Source organism: Agelaius tricolor, unplaced genomic scaffold (assembly GCF_023055355.1).
Source record: "Agelaius tricolor isolate 1412-34295 unplaced genomic scaffold, bAgeTri1.0.p SCAF_14, whole genome shotgun sequence".
NCBI lineage: Eukaryota > Metazoa > Chordata > Aves > Passeriformes > Icteridae > Agelaius > Agelaius tricolor.
In genome coordinates this window covers 17,440,139-17,454,934 of record NW_027269274.1, presented here as the reverse complement: position 1 = coordinate 17,454,934, position 14,796 = coordinate 17,440,139, and the positions used below count along the sequence as shown (strand labels likewise).

Sequence of the window (14,796 nt, the reverse complement as noted above, 5' to 3'; positions counted from 1 at the left end):
CCAGTTTGGTCCATGCTTTCCTACTAGAAAATACCTTGGAAACAAATCAGGAAGAGACGCACAAACAATTCTTGTCAATTTTTGTCATTGATGTCTATGTAAACATGCTCCTGGAAATCCAGATCCATGACTTCTAGAACAAGCAGTGGGATCTCTGGGAAGCAGGGCAGGGGCTGACAGGCAGGGACACCCTGCACCTGCCTGATGCTGGGGCAGCAGGAGTTTGTCCATTTTCCTGTCTCCATGGGAGAGCCACCTTGGCTGGGAAACGATCCCTTCACTGGTCTAGGACGGAGGCACAGCCAGTGCAATGCCAGGGAGTGCCTTTACCCTGGAGGAAGGGAGGAGGCAGAGGAAGAGGGGGAAGTTGGGAAGCTGCACCCGGGGCTCTGCAGGGCTCCTGGCCAGGGCTCAAAGCACAAGGAGCCAGAAGAGCTTGGCCGGACAATCCCGAGCTCTGGACGCTTTGTCCTCAGCACCGGGAAGAACCCGTTTGCTTCTCCAGGCCCTGGGCACTGCTCCGGTGCTGCTCATGCAAGTTACACACAGACACACAGCTACCTGCTCTGTCTCAACCCTCTTCAGCACTGGACAGCACAACACAGTAACATGTTCTCTTCAGTACATGGTCTAATTATTAATAGTCCTGCAAAGACTCACATTCAAAGCACACACACACACAAAAACCCCAAACCCTGGTACAAACCTTGCATCAACACAAAATGCATGTTGCTGTTCAGAAACACAGGGCAGCACTTTTGGCCAATGCTTTTTCCTATTAGATCTTTCAAAGGATTTCAAAAGTGACATTGTTTGGCAACTTCTTCAAGGAACAAACTGGAGATGCTTCTGATGTTTTAAAGATTTATTGGTTTGCTTTCACTTTCCTTTTGGCATCCTTACACTTCACCTGGCATTCCAGAAAATTGTGAAAATCCAAAATAATATCTGGGGAAGTTTCTGAATTCATTCATGTTTCTCTCCAAGACTTTCTTGACATACATACAAGGAACTGGTCCTGGAACACCCACAGAAGCAGGGGTTTCCCTGACTCGACATTACAAGACACCCTTATAGACTCCAGTGTACTAAAACACTTCTGTTGCCTGGTAATTACAGAGCCTGAAGCTCTTCTAGAGGCTTTCCCCAGTGCAATTTCAATTGGTCCCTCTCTGCTCAACTCTCTAAGCCTGTCCAGGTCTCACTGAATGCAGCAGAGCCTTGTGGTGCCTCAGCCCCTGCTCCCGGTTCTGTCCCATCAGCAAACGCTGAGGCAGCGCTCTGTCCCTTCTGCCAGGTCACTGGGGAATAAGGCAAACAAGGCTGGCCCCAGCACGGCCCCCTGAGCTCACAGCTATCTGAGTTTGGAGCTGCCCTGGCCACTTCTCTGCCCCACTGGCCCTGAGCTGCCTCAGGAGCCTGTTAGGGGAGGCAGGGACAAAGCCTTGCTGAAGTCCCTGCTGACAACAACCACTGCTCTCCCCTCACAAACCCAGCCAGTCACTGCAGCAGAGGGGGCTGTGGGATTGGTCAAGCATGGTTTCCATTCCTGTTACTGCACAGGCTCAGAGATGGCATCCAAGAGGAGCTGTTCTGTCACCTTTCTGGGGATGGAGCTGAGGCTGATGGGCCTGCACTTTCCTGGCTCCTTCTTGGTGCCCTTTTGCAAGACTGCAGTGATGTTGGCTTTCCTCCACTGCTCACGCCTCTCTCTGGGGCTGTCTCCTTCCCTGACCTGCTGGCAGAGCGCCCTGTGCCAGAGGCAGGAGCAGAGATTTCCCTTGGCCCCAAAAGGGAATGCTGGGCTCAGGCCGAGTGTCAGTACGAGCTGACAGCGGGAGGAGAAGGAGGGAAGGGGCAGTGCTCACGCAGGGCTGAGCAGGGAGTAGAGCCCTCGTGGCTCTAGGCCTGCTCTGCAAGCTCCCCGGCCTCTTCTTTCTCCCATAGAGAGAGAGGAACAGCACCTCAAAGTGACCAGGAAACCTGGCCATGGAGCAGGACTGGGACTGCCAGCCCTCAGGGAAACCGGCCATGGAGTGGGGCTGGGGCTGTGACACCTCAGGGAAACCGGCCATGGAGCGGGATGGGGCTGTGACACCTCAGGGAAACCGGCCATGGAGCAGGCCTGGGGCTGTGACACCTCAGGAAAACCGGCCATGGAGCGGGGCTGGGGCTGTGACACCTCAGGGAAACCGGCCATGGAGCGGGATGGGGATGTGACACCTCAGGGAAACCGGCCATGGAGCGGGGCTGGGGCTGTGACACCTCAGGGAAACCGGCCATGGAGCGGGGCTGGGGCTGTGACACCTCAGGAAAACCGGCCATGGAGCGGGGCTGGGGCTGTGACACCTCAGGGAAACCGGCCATGGAGCGGGGCTGGGACTGCCGGCCCTCAGGAAATCTGCCATGGAGCAGGCCTGGGGCTGTGACACCTCAGGGAAACTCACCATGGCAGCCACCTCCAGAGCTTTTGAAGTACTTGTTTCTTGGTTTAATGCCCTTCAAAGGATCAATGTAGCATCTTTGCATATGAGCATGACATACAAGGCTATTTAAAATTGAGTCTGATCCAATCATCAAAGATAATGGATGTTACCTCTAAACTTACCTTTTCGTGATTGCCAAGCAATATGGAACTTGTCTTATGTCTGACTTAAAATATCCAGAATGCAAAATTCATTCTCAAGACAGGAAAAAAGAAAACAATGGAAATAGGATATAGGCAATCTTCAGAAGGTGCAGAGAAGAAAACAAACATTAGAAAACCTTAGAAAAATTTGGCTTTTTTCTTCATCTTCTCAGTATTTGCTGTTTGAATGTTTCTTGTCTTACTTGTCCCTCTCAAAACAAGGCATGTTACAGCTTTATTGTCTCAGTGCTGTATTTCCCCAATCGCTGCCTTGCCATTTCAGCTCTGGTTTATTGGAAATATACAACAAGGGACTCTTCATGGAAGAGAGTTGCACAAGCCTCTGGATTCCTCACCATTCACCTCTGCCAATGCTCACACTAATCTCCTAACACACCTGAGCTTCCTGTCTTTCTGTCAGAGAAAGATTCAGCTAAAGTCAAGGAAACAGGGCAGGGGGAGATGGAAACCTTCCCTTGAGATGCTTTTGGGAAGGCCTGCAAGGACCCTGCCTTCCCCTGGAACAGAGGTGATCACGATGCATGGTGTTGGCTGACTTGCCCTAGGTGCCCCCTCTATTCCAGAAGGACTTGTGCCCACTTCATCACTTGTCTGTCCCTCCAGTTCCAGGGCCTCAAACCTGCTCTGTAAGGTGCTAAACCTGTAAGTCAGCTGTAAGTTTTCAGAATAAGGTACTGAGCATGGCTCTAAGTAGGTATTTTTGGTCAGGTTTACAATATATTTTGAGAAGAAGAAGGAGCAGAGAAGGTGTGAAAAATGGGTATTATATGATTGGCTTTTCGCAAATATTAAAATTAATACTATATGTGTTATGTTGGAAAGTTATGTTGTATTAATCCTTTTTTGTAGTCCTATACTCATCTTTTAAAGTAGTGTGGTGAATATAGTTTTAGGCTACAGAAACTGTGAAAGATACTTTTTCTAAATAGCTCAAGCGGAGATAGCAGTAACAAGACGCCAAAACTCTAAGAGAAGAAATATTGCCTCCTTATCGGGAAGAACCAGACTTTGAGGGACCAAGACAATTGATTTACAAGATGAGGGAGGGGTTGACACTCACAAGAAAACACCCATTGTTTGAAAAGAATTTTGGCATCGTGTATGAGATATATGAATAAGCAACAGGCTATTACTTGTAAGGGTTAATCTTTTGTTAGCAAAGTGTGTTCTGAGGCAGAGCAGAGCACCCAGACATCTGTAATTCTTGGCTTTTTTTATTGTCCTTTATTGTCCTAACTCTTCATTGTCCAAATTCTTATTTCTCTAATTTTTATTACTATTTTTGTAACTAATTTATTACTTTTAAAATTTTAAAACAAGTGATTGGCATTTTACACAGAAGGGGCAGATACCACACAAGAATCCAGCACAGTCTCCCCAGCTTTTTCATCTGGCTTCTATGAAGCACAATGCCCAGCGCTTGCACTGCACCGTCTTTTCATGTGTTCTGGTGATCAGAACCATCCCATGGCCAGCCCCAGGATAATCTGGGTGCCAAAGTCCTGTTGCCTGCAAACATCACACTCTATTTTACCCAGCTGGTGCTCATCTCAGCATATTTCCTGAGTTGGCTTCATGAATGTTTTCTTTATCTTGGCAGTTCTAGCAGATGTTCTTAGGGCCCCTAAATTCTGCATGCTTTGTGTCCACTATCAGTGGGCATCCTTCTTCCCAAGCTTTGTCAACCTCCTTCTGGGTCTGAGATCAGTGAAACTTGCCCAGCCCTGAGTCTTAAAAGACAATTCTAGCAACAAGTACTTTGCTTTTCTAACACCTGGCCATCACTTCGAGCTTGTAGGCTGCTATGTGTGTCACAGGTTAAACGTCTGTTCTTGTTGATCAGGCTCGGAAGTGTGTAGAGGCCAGGCACGACAGGACGTGTTTTCTTCGGGAAATGGGACGTATGGCCCAGTTTGCAAGAGGTGCCCGCCCGCGCCTTCCAGAGTGCCAGAACGTTGCCGGCGCCATTGCAGGGCTCAGGGCGCTGCCTTGTGGGCGAGAGCCGCCATGACAGCGCGGGCGCCGCGCGGCGGGGCCGGAGGGCGGGAAGGGGCGGGCGGGTGTGAGGGGCGGGGCGGTTCCTGCCCAGAGCCGAGCCCGCGCTGGTCGTGGGCGCATTCCCGGCGCGCTGTTGGGAGGGTGCAGTCGCTGTTCGGGCTCAGGGAGAAGCGTGCGGCCGCTGCGGGGTCCCAGTCCGCAGATCGGGCTGCTGGCCGAGGCTGCAGTGCCAGAGCTGCCGTGCGCCGTGGCGGTGCCAGAGCCCCCGACAGAGCCGAGCTGGCAGTGCCGACACCTGAGGGAAGCCCAGTCATGGCAGCGCCGGGGCCGCTGGGCAGAGCCGGGCTGGCAGTGCCGACACCTGAGGGAAGCCCGGCCATGGCAGCGCCGGGGCCGCTGGGCAGAGCCGGGCTGGCAGTGCCGACACCTGAGGGAAGCCCGGCCATGGCAGCGCCGGGGCCGCTGGGCAGAGCCGGGCTGGCAGTGCCGACACCTGAGGGAAGCCCGGCCATGGCAGCGCCGGCGTCGCTCCTGCCCCGGGGCCGCCAGCAGGAGCGACGCCTGGGACCTGCCGGCAGACCGGCACTGCTTGGCCCTCTTCACTAGATCCGAGAGAGTAGCACCACAGATAGTAAAATACTGAAACATCTGATTTAAAACACCAGAGGGAAACCACAGAATTGAAAAAAAAAAGGAAGGTCTGGCAAAATATTCAGGGCATGAATGGGAAGCCTGAAAAGATACCAAATCTAATTACTTAGATAATCTCAACTATATCAGGAGGAACATGAGGGTGTGAAAAAACCTTCAAAAAGTTTCGACAAGAAACTGTGTCTGTGTCATTTTGTTAGTGCATTAAACTCTGAAAAAGCAGTCAGGTATTTCTTTGTCCAGTGCTATGAATTTAATAGCAGGATTTCTTGCAGTTGTCCTTCACATACGCCACATAAAGGGAGTTGAGTGCTTAGATTTCATGGAAGCCATCAGTTAGTAAAAGTAGTGTTCCGCTTTTTAGTAGTTCTGTAGTAAGTCGTTAGTAAAAGTCATTGTTCTGCCAATGGATGCTGATCCCTGATGCGTTCCTGCTGGTTCCATGGAAAGGCAAATTTTTAATAATAGGCTGTTGGAAAACAGGTGTTTTCTGCTAGTAGGTGGTACAAACACATTGCTTTTTGTGGTAGAAACTGAAGCAACTTCAGCAGCCTGCTCCTTTTTCTCCACCTATCCTAAAAGATGATTCATGCAGGTTAAAACATGAAACAAACCTCGGGGCTCTGGGCCTGTGCTGCAGGCTCACCTGCCTGTCCCCAGAATCAGCGAAGGAACAGCCAGAGGACACTGCAGTGTTCCTCAACGCAACAACGGGAGCAGAAGGTGGACAGGAGCACGGCTCACGCAGGGCTGAGCAGGGAGTAGAGCCTCGTGGCTCTGGGCCTGCTCTGCAAACTCCCCTCCACTCTTCTTTCCCGCATAGTGAGACAGAAATAAAAACCTCGAAGTGACCATGTCACTGGAGGAGAGGGGACTCAGCGCAGACACCGGCCATGGCTGGCAGCAAGCAGGAGGGCCCTGGTGCCAGGGAGGCAGGTGAGGGCAAAGCAGCCCTCTGACAGCCTGGCCCAGGGGCTCTTGTGGCAGCAGGCAGTGTGGGGATCAGAGCAGAGGCAGGGGGAGGCAGGAGCTGCTCGGCCATGCGGGTGCCGGGAGCCTCCCTCCTGCCCAAGTGGGGCCCAGCTGGGCCAGGGGGCAGCTCCTGGGACAGCCGTGCCCGCAATGGCCCCTGCTCTGCAAGCCTCCAGCCCTGCCCATCAGCCAGGCAGGGACAGAGCAGCCTTGGGGCCGATGCTGCTGCATGCTCAGAGCCCCGCAGAGCTGCTCATGTCCGCTGCCACTGGCTCTGTCCCCTGCAGCCTGCATGCTGTGTCACCGAGCCGAGGCTGACCCCTGTGCCTCGCCAGGCCCTGGCAGCTGCTCCTGTGCTGCTCCTGCACTGCCCAGGGCACCCACGGGCCCTGCTCGGGCCTGAGGCAGAGCAGAACCAGCTGGGGCTGTGACAGCTCTGCTGCTCTGGGCACGGCTCTTGGGCAAAGCACCCGCCTGTCCCTGGGCTGGGGGCAGTGCCCAGGCTGGGCTTGGCAGAGCCCATCCGCTCCTGGAGGGCTGGGGGCACTGCTCTGGCCTGGCCTGGCCCGGCCCTGGGGTCCCTTGACATTCCTGCTGGCCCTTGCATCCACCAGGGATGGGCTGGAGCTCCATGGCCCCGGCCTGGCCGCACAGTCAGGACTGGAGCCTTCCCGTGGCTCCCCAGGACACAAGAGCCTCAGCCCCAGCTCCCAAACACGGCCTAACAGGGGTTGCTGCTATTGATCCCTGTTAGACCTTTGAAAGGATTTTGAAAGTAACGTTGTTTGGCAACTCCTTCAAGAAACAAACGTGACTCGCTTCTAATCAGTAAAAGGTTTATTGGTTTGCTTGCACTTCCTATAGGCTATCCTTATGCTTCCTTCGGCGTTCCAGAAAATAATGAAAATCTAACAAATTCTTCCAAGAAGTTTCTGAATCCACTATTAGGAGAAGTCTCTACATTCACTATCCTTACATACAGTTAAGTAGCTGCACCTGTAACGTACAGAGATGTAACGGTTTACCTGACTGGACCACACAACGAGATGTTCTACACACCGCTACACTAAAAAACTTCTCTTCCCTCTTCATTACAAATTTAAAGCTTTACTTGAGGTCCTGAATTCATTTTGCATGCACATTCATACCTGCAATCCCTCCCCAGGCTCAGCTTTCCCCCAGACTTACCAGGGAACAGATGTTACATACTCACCTCAAGCAATAATCTACGTCTGTCTTCCTAACCCTCTTTTTCTTCACTGAGTTCTACCAATCTACAAAATAACTGTGGACCCTCTGCACAAAAGAAACAACCAATTAATAGGCTTAAACGCTTGTGATTGTGCTGCTGCTCCTAACAATCATGACCAACACAGCACTAAAATCAGAAATCAATTCTTCACCATCCTTCCTGTTCTCCTGCCCCCCACCACACCTTGGCTTCAGCAGAAATGTTCCCTACTGCGGCCTGCTGTGCTAAGAACATGGAAAGAAAGGCAGCAGCAGTTTTCCTCAACATGCTGCAATCTGAATTGCAGTGAAATTGCAGCTCTTTCATTTGAAGCTCAGCACCAGCACCCCACACCTTCCCCCAGAACTGAGGCCTGCTGAGGCCTGAGCTCTCCATTTCAACACACCCAGGCTGGCTGGAAGATTGCAGGCCGCTAACTGTGTGAACACAGCAGTGCCTTTCATCACAGTTATCTCATCAGTCTCATGGAAGGCACATCCTTTAAGCTTGTCTTAAGACTCTAGTCTACAAAATAGAACCAGCAATTGTTTTGGTGGCCTGTGCAGGTTTTGGGCACTGTGTGTATGTTTCCTTTGGTTGTTGTTGTCTTTCTTTCTAAATACAAAATTGACTGGATTCAGAAGAGAAAGCCCCAGATGCATTAGCACAAAGAACCACAGGGACATACGTGGCTCACAAGAAGAACACTCAAACGTTTCTAACGGTAACACCAGAAAGAGAGGAAAAAGTTAAAGATGATTTAAATACCTGAAAGGATCCAAAATGTCTAGGTAACCTGACAAGTGACTAAGCTTCTGGTAAACTCTAAAAGTCCAGATTCCTATTCGGTAATTGTCTGAAAGACAAGAAAGCCAGAAATCTGCTTGACCTCTCTTTTACCAGGACTTTCTCACAGGATTCTACCACAACTTGGACCACAAATAAGGGTGGCAAATTTTGACTAGAAGACTTTCATAACTAGGCAGCATTTTTTCCTCCTCACTGAATTCCAGGAAGGGTTTAAAAGGGAAAAAAAATACAAAAGGGGTTGAAGAAATTCTGTCATACCTCTTAGGCGTTCATCATCTTTGGAGAAGAAAAAAACTCTAGCACTTCCTGTGCGTGGTAAAGAAAGAAACCTAGACAAGGACAAAGGGATTTGAGCATCCTAAATTGTACTATCAAATTCCATGAACATGATTTCAAACTCTAGTGCTTCAGAGGAATGGTATACATTGAAAAGCTTTATTCCCTAGGAACCCCAAATAGAGCTTTTTATTTTACAAAACCCACTTTTAGAGAGAAAACTGACTGTGTCTTTGGCTTTTAGCCAAACTCACTTTGGAGTTGGTCCAATCAAAATGACCCAGTTAATTTCTTGTGCTCAACTCTCTCTTCCCATATTCATCTTCACATCAAATGTGCTGCTGGGAGTTTTGACTCTGTGCAGCACAAACGATTTTCCGAGATGACTTTGGTTGCTCAGAGGTGTGCAATGTCCGTTTCCCATTTCCTGAGTTAATATTCCCACAGCATCCAACTACTACAGCCAAGTAGACAACAAAGAGAAATGGAACTTGCATTTCTTGGTCCTGTTCAATCTCTGACATCTCAGGCTCATCATCACCCTCAGAACTGCTGTCTTGGAAACGTGGATCCTCTTGCCATGTGGCTTTTACCGGCTTTATTGTTCCAAGGGCATAAGGCTCTGCAATGACAGCACCCATAGAGAAAAAAAGCCAAAACCAGATTCTTCCCCTACTGGTCAGGAAAAATTCCTCCTTTCAAGTGAAATACTTAGAGTGGAGAAGACAGATTTGGGAAGGACAGAATCTGCCCCTGCCAGATTTTCTAAGCTACATCTCTGCTCCACTTTGTTCTAGGGATCCCTTATGTATTCTTAAACATTTGTCATTGCATTCAGAAGACCATGAATACCTTCTCAGTTCAGCACAAGTGTGGGGGACTCGTTGCTTTGTGCTGTTGCGTTGGGTTTTTTAATATTGTGGATAACTTCTCGTGGTTTCTTTTCTCTCCTACATGACTGGGACTCGATTTAATGTTGTTTCATCTTCATTTCAGACGGCCTCATTTTATCTAAGGTTAGGACACCCCAAAGATCATGTGTCATTCCGTTTCTTTTTTCTAAAGGTCCAAGAGTAGAATTCAGTAACAAACAGAATGCGCATGGATCTTGGGGTCAGCTCCCGGACTTTGCTCCTCCCTCTACATTAACACACATTTCCTTTAAAATCTTGTTGGGTTCTATGAAACTTGATATGACTGGTTTGTCACCTTTTTCCCCGTTTGAGGAATTCAGGGCATGAGAACCAGCTTTTTCACCACTCAGCAGAAACCCCAATGCCTTCTCAAAGCATGCCTTTAGAATTCCTGAGATGCAAGCAAGAGTTACCTCTCATTAATCTACCACAGCCCTGGCAAGCAGAAATGAAGATGAAAATGCTTCTTCCTAATTACTGACTTCTGCTGCTGAAAATCCCCTGGACCCTGACCTTCTTTACACCGTATTGCCCTACAGTGCCTGCCAGAAGCTCTTCCTTAGCAATGGCATGTTAGAAGGGTTCTGCTGTTGCCCTCTTTGATGCCCAACTCCTCTGTGCCTCCAAAGTAGGAAAACGTGAAAGTACTCAGCTTCTGAGCTGTGTCGTTCTCAGGCAAAGGTCCCAAATGGAAGGGAAATACCCTGGGGCAGAGTCCTGTGCATCCTCTTTGCCCCAGGGTATTTCCTCTGTCTATTCTGGTTTGTTCTTTGAAGGTCCAATCAAGTCTTTCAAATCCGCAGCAATACTGTCAAAGTTGTCTTCAGCCACTTGAGGCAGTGCCTCACTCTCTTCTTTCTTCTTTTTTTGGCTTTACTGAAATGAGATTGTTCAAAGATAGCAACACAGCACACATCCTTTTCAGAGACAGCTTCCCTAAGAGCCACCTTGCTCTGAATGTCTCCCTAAGCATATCCAAGCCCATTAAGGAGTGGTTCATTATCAAGGGTAAGCAGTGGGGAAACATCAGAGGTTGGAGTCTAAAGGCAGGAACAAGAGTCCTTTGTAATTAGCCACATCCTTAAGTGACTTTTCACTGAATACACGGGTACACAGAAATCAAGGTATTTAGCACAGACTTCTTTCCTGCCAATAGAAACATCAAGAGCTGATATGGTTTTCTCACAGACCTGCACATCTCAAGGTCCCTGCACTGACCGTTCTCACCTTCACTTCCGGCAAGCAACACATGGACTAGAAAGAAAAGATGACGCTACGTGCTGCTGTTGGAGGTCCCAGCTGAGGTCCGACGTCGCTGGTGCGAGCGGCTGCTCCTGCGGGATGTCCCCGACCATGTCCCCCTACGCCTGGGCCTCTCAGCACTCGCTGCTGTCCTCCTGCTCCTGTCCTGGCGACTCCTGGACCGCACAGTTTGAGTCGAGGCCCGGCGCTGCTGGCGGGAGCGGCTGCATCTGGGGGGCATCCCCGAAGACGTGTCCCTTCGCCTGGGCCTCTCAGTCCTTGGCCTTGTCCTGCTGCTCCTGTCACGGCGACTCCTGGACCGGACAGGTGGACTCTGGGCCCAGCCTTGCTGGCGGGAGCGGCTGCGTCTGGGGGATGTCTGTGATGGTGGCTCCGTTTGCCTGGGCCTCTCAGCCCTTGGCCCTGTCCCACTGCTCCTGTCACGTCGACTCCTGGAGCGGACAGGTGCACTCTGGGCCCATCCTTGCTGGCGGGAACGGCTGTGTCTGTGGGATGTCTGTGATGGTGGCTCCGTTTGCCTGGGCCTCTCAGCCCATGGCCCTGTCCCCCTGTTCCTGTCACAGGGACTCCTGGAGCGGACAGGTGGACTCTGGGCCCAGCCTTGCTGGCGGGAGCGGCTGCGTCTGGGGGACGTCCGTGCAGATGTCTCCCTTTGCCTGGGCCTCTCAGTCCTTGGCCTTGTTCTGTTGCTTCTGTCACGGCGACTCCTTGATTGGATGGGTTGATTTGGGGCCTGACCTTGCTGGCGGGAGCGACTGCGTCTGGGGGATGCCCCTGACGATGTCTCCCTTTGCCTGGGCCTCTCAGCTCTTGGCCCTGTTTCGCTGCTCCTTTCATGGCGACTCCTGGAGCGGACAGCTGGACTCTGGGCCCAACCTTGCTGACGGGAGTGGTTGTGTTGGGGGGACGCCCATGCAGGTGTCTCCCTTCGTCGGGGTCTCTCAGCCCTTGGTCTTCTACAGCTGCTCCTGTAACGCCGACTCCTCAAGGGCACAAGTCGATTTGGGGCCCGACCTTGCTGGCGAGAGCGGCTTCGCCCGCGGCCGGGCCCAGCACGTCTGGAATGGACCCTGTCCTCAGAGTCAGGGGAGCTGCTGTACAGTGACCTTGATGTGCTGGGGCTGCTGCTGTCCAGCGAGGAGGATGGCAGTACCTGCTGCCATGCTGCGTGTTGGGGCCTGCTGTGGCTGCTCGTCTCTGCAGACAGAATTTGGTGCGCCAGACCCAATGGCCTGCGGCTATGAGAGCTGCTGCTGAAGGCCTCCAAATCTGGGGAGCCATGAGAAGGCCCCAGTCCTGACTGTCTGGCCAGCCTGGGGCCATTGAGCTCTGACTCAACCCTGGAGGCTGTAAGGGCAAGCGGGAATGTCAAAGATTGCCCAGGCCCAGGCCAGGCCAGGCCAGAGCAGTGCCCCCAGCCCTCCAGCAGTGGACGCACTCTGCCAAGCCTGGCCTGGGCACTGCCCCCAGCCCAGGGACACCGGGGTTTGACCCATACCCGTTCCAAGCCCAGCACAGGTGTCACACTCCCATCTGTGTGTGCTGTTTCTCAGGCCAGAGCAGCGCCTATGGGTGCCCTCAGCAGCACAGGAGGAGCACAGGAGCAATTGCCAGGGCCTGGGGAGGGAAACAGGCTCATAGCACTGAGAACAAAGTGTGCCAGAAGGTGGTTGTCTGGCCAAACGCTTCTGGTTCTTCCCGCTTTGAGCCCTTGTGGAGACACAGGTTCCCTGCAGAGCCCCAGGTGCAGCATCCCAACTTACCCCTCTTCCTCTGCCTCCTCTCTGCCTCCAGGGTAAAGGCAATCCCTGGCATTGCACTGGCCATGCCTCTCTCCTAGCTCCGCAAAGGCATCGTTGTCCTCCCATGTCGGCTGTCTGATGGAGAAAGGAAGAGATGATGAATTTCTGCTGCCCTCCCCTCATGGAGATCCAGGGTGTCCCTGCTCTTTCTCCAGCGCTTTTCCAAGTTGGGCACGAAGCTGAAGCCCAGACTCACGGGACAGGGCAGAGCCAGGGCTCCTGGGGCAGGGCCTGGCACAGCACAGCACTTGTACCCTCCTGGCTGGTGGGCCAGGCAGAAGGACACCAACCTGAAGGGGATTCGGATCCCCAAGAGAAACAGGTCGACAAGGAATGTCTCACTGTCTCTGCACAGGGGGCACTTGAGGCATAAAAGACCAGCGCGCATGGCCTGTCCCTGCAGGGCAAACACAGGCAGGGTGAGCGAGGCCCTGCTGCTGCTGCTGCTGCTGCTGCTGCTGCTGAGCACCTGCTGTGCCCCAGGGCTGAGGGGAGGGCTCCAACCTGGATGCAGTCCCTGTGGAACCAGGCCCTTTTGCACATTGGGCACACCAGGGTTGTGAAGGTCTTTCTGTCCTCCACAGGCTCCAAGCAGATGGAGCAAATGGTGTCCGGCTCTGGAGTCACCTCCACCTCCTGCTCTGGACGGTGCTCAGGGCAGAAGGAGCTGGGGGCAAAGCAAAGGGGAAAGTGAGAAATGCTGGATCCTTCACGAGTGATGGCCAGAAAGGGAGAGGAGGTACCTGAACGGGGTAATGTATTGATTGACACAGCCGCCCTCCTTGGCACAGGGCAGGTGGAACCATCTGTCACAGTACTCCTTGCAGCACATGATGGTTGCCCCGCTCTGGCCGCAGACGCAGCAGTACTGGAAAGAGCCAAGCAGCCCCATCAGCAGCAGCAGCAGCAGCCTCGAGGGCTCCCCTGGCAGCCCCACGGCTCCGGGCAGGGCGCAGGATGTGGCCGCTGCCGGGTCCCAGCCCACAGAGCCGCCTGGTGGAGGAGGGAGGCTCCTGTGCCAGGGCCTCTGTGCCACAGCTGCTGGGAGCCAGACTTGGTCGCGGCTGTCGGGCCGGCCTTTCTTTCCTGCTCTCTGCGCTAAGCTCTGGCAAACCTCGCCAGGCACAAATCTCCCTGCTCTTGTCACGCTCTCACCTTCTGTGCCGCCCGCCGGACTGCAATTAGGAGATCCCGAAGGAGAAAGCCCATGAGTCCAACGCAGTCCATCTCTTGCCGAAATAGTAGAGTGGCGAAGAACTGCAGGCAAGGGGAGGAGCTGATGAGGAGAGGGCGGCAGGAGCTGCTCATTGCAACGGTGGAGGGAGCGCCCGGAGTCACTCACCATGCAGAACACGTGGGCACAGAGCCCACCCTTCTCCAGTTTGTCACCGCACATGTCCGGGTCAGCCTCGGCTCGGCGACACAGCATGCAGGCTGCAGGGGACAGAGCCAGTGGCAGCGGACATGAGCAGCTCTGCGGGGCTCTGAGCCTGCAGCAGCATCGGCCCCAAGGCTGCTCTGTCCCTGCCTGGCTGATGGGCAGGGCTGGAGGCCTTGCACAGCAGGGGCCATTGCGGGCACGGCTGTCCCAGGAGCTGCCCCCTGGCCCAGCTGGGCCCGACATGGGCCGGAGGGAGGCTCCCGGCCCCGGCATGGCCGAGCAGCTCCTGCCTCCCCCTGCCTCTGCTCTGATCCCCACACTGCCTGCTGCAACAAGAGCCCCTGGGCCAGGCTGTCACAGGGCTGCTTTGCCCTCACCTGCCTCCCTGGCACCAGGGCCCTCCTGCTTGCTGTCAGCCATGGCAGCTGTCTGCTCTGAGTCCCTCTCCTGGAGTGACATAGTCGCCCGACGTGTTGGTCCTCTCTCTCTATGGGAGGAAGAAGAGTGGGGGGGAGTTTGCAGGACAGGCCCAGAGCCACGAGGCTCTACTCCCTGCTCAGCCCTGCGTGAGCCCTGCTCCTGTCCGCCTTCTCCTCCCGTCGCTGCGTTAAGGAACACCACAGTGTCCTCTGGCTGTTCCTCCGCTGATTCTGGGAAGGGAGAGGCAGGTGAGCCTGCAGCACAGGCCCAGAGCCCCGAGGTGTGGGGCCCCTCTGGTCCCTGAGCAGCCACGTCCCTGCCCTACCTTCTCCTCCCGTCGTCAGGTCGCACTGACACTCGGCCTGAGCCCAGCGTTCCCTTTTGTGGCCTTGGTCGCACAGGTCACAATGGCCACTCTGACATCAGCA

At 53.4% G+C, this 14,796-nt stretch overlaps 1 long non-coding RNA gene and 1 pseudogene across 1 annotated transcript; both read right to left on the bottom strand.

The window, feature by feature from the left end:
* Positions 1 to 7,101: 7,101 nt before the first annotated feature.
* On the bottom strand, positions 7,102 to 9,502 carry LOC139596042 (uncharacterized). The gene is made up of 4 exons (XR_011681204.1): positions 9,084 to 9,502; positions 8,271 to 8,641; positions 7,485 to 7,567; positions 7,102 to 7,267 (listed from the first exon to the last, which is right to left on the bottom strand). It is a non-coding gene; the product is annotated as an uncharacterized lncRNA (long non-coding RNA).
* A 2,219-nt stretch (positions 9,503 to 11,721) lies between these two features.
* On the bottom strand, positions 11,722 to 14,407 carry LOC139596107 (PHD finger protein 7-like; annotated as a pseudogene).
* Positions 14,408 to 14,796: the final 389 nt, after the last annotated feature.